Raw genomic sequence first — 1786 nt, forward strand, 5'->3', positions numbered from 1 at the left:
AAGAAGAAGAAGAAAGAAAGAAAGAAAGAAAGAAAGAAAGAAAGAAAGAAGGAAGGAAGGAAGAAGGAAGGAAGAAGGAAAGGAAGGAAGGAAGAAGAAGGAAGGAAGGAAGAAGGAAGGAAGGAAAGAAAGAGGGGAAAGAAAGAAAGAGGGAATAAAAGGAAAGAAGAAAAGAGAAGAAAAGAAGAGAAAAAAAAAAATTCCATTACACATGTTGTGGCTAATCTTCCCAGGATATTTTAAAAAATATTTGTTTTAACTTAGAAGTGCTCATCAATGGTTATTATTTGTATTTTTGGTCAGTATTTTTTTTTAGTAAACTATGTATTAAAGCCCATAAAACTTTTAATTTTTACTGCCTGTGTATTTTGAGAAAGACTAAATAAGTCACTTGATGCTCTTATTGAAATATCAAACATTTTTGTGAACTAGGACAAGGGAGTACTTAATTCCAAAGAAAATATAAGAAGGGCAAAATAAAACATGATCCTACTTGAAGTATTCTTCCTCTAATCCTCTTGCCAAAGCTGTCATAGATAATTTTTTTAAATTTGCAGTCACAGCTAATATGTTACAAAATATGTAAGAAAATAATAATGGAATACCATATAAGTAAAGATCAAACTTAGTTTGAAAAATAAAAATAAAACTTTATTTACTTATTTTACCTGTTGATACATAAAGCCCGTTGGAAGAGGATATAATGGAGCATCTTCTGTTGGAGAGGACTTATGCTCATCTAAGGCATCTTGGTCATCTGGCTGCAGATTATATCTATTTCAAAAGATTGACAATTTGATTATAAAAGTAACTTTATACATTCTATTTAATTTTCTTCATTTGGAATACGCTTTTAATAAATGCAGGAAAGCTGACACCTTTAACATCTTCACAACTCGTGCAAATGATTTGTTATTCCGGAAAAAATCTGAGTTATTTTAGCTACATAGTTTCTAGTCCATTTCACACAATCATTTCCAAAAGGAAACAGACTTTCAAGACCAAAAAATCAATGCTAACCTTTAATGAAATAAATATTTTAAGGGCAATATTAATACATAAACGTGGGCTCATACATTTAAAAATTACTTCTCTATCTCCCAGATTTATCTGCTGCCCTTTGGGGTTTTCCCCCAACCCCTTAGCTAGATAAAGTTCTCAAGCATTTGTAACTGTCATCCTAGAACTGCTTGATCTTTCTAAGAAATAGCCATTTGATGTCTTATTGTTTTCTGCTGGAGGAGACCAATTTTTGAAGGCACCCTGAATTCAGTATATGGTCTTCTTTCAAGTTTCTATATTCACTAAATGAGTCAAATTTCTTTCTTTTCTTTTATTTTTCCACAGGAAAATGCAAATACAGTCCTTCACTTACACAAATTATGCAGCTGCGTTTCCCCCATTTGGGTAAACCGCAGGGGTCAGCACATCCAGAGTTCAATAGAACTGTCTTGTCCTGGGAAAGCCACCATCGTGATCGTGACATCTCCTCTGGCAGGGAAGTATCCGTTTTCTTTTATGACTTCGATTTTCCTTAGAAAGAAGAGTAATTCTAGTGGATAGTATATTTAGACAAAACATTTTAAATTTGTTACAATGTATAGTTTAATAAATTAAACTACAACTATAAATGTGATAGAATTTTTTAAAAATTTCAGCATCAGCTTAAAATGTTAATTTCAGTCATCCATGATTACTCTTTTATAACAAATTTCTTAATTCTGACACAGGCTTCTACAAAATTGTGAGAAAACACTATGGCAAACAATGAAACAACTACTAAATA

General features: G+C 31.8%; 1 non-coding gene across 1 annotated transcript; it reads right to left on the reverse strand.

Annotated features, from left to right (window-relative positions):
* Positions 1-1342: 1342 nt before the first annotated feature.
* On the reverse strand, positions 1343-1506 carry LOC115895852. The gene has a single exon (XR_004055947.1). It is a non-coding gene; the product is annotated as a U1 spliceosomal RNA (small nuclear RNA).
* Positions 1507-1786: the final 280 nt, after the last annotated feature.

This window comes from Rhinopithecus roxellana, unplaced genomic scaffold, assembly GCF_007565055.1.
Source record: "Rhinopithecus roxellana isolate Shanxi Qingling unplaced genomic scaffold, ASM756505v1 contig3205, whole genome shotgun sequence".
Lineage (NCBI taxonomy): Eukaryota > Metazoa > Chordata > Mammalia > Primates > Cercopithecidae > Rhinopithecus > Rhinopithecus roxellana.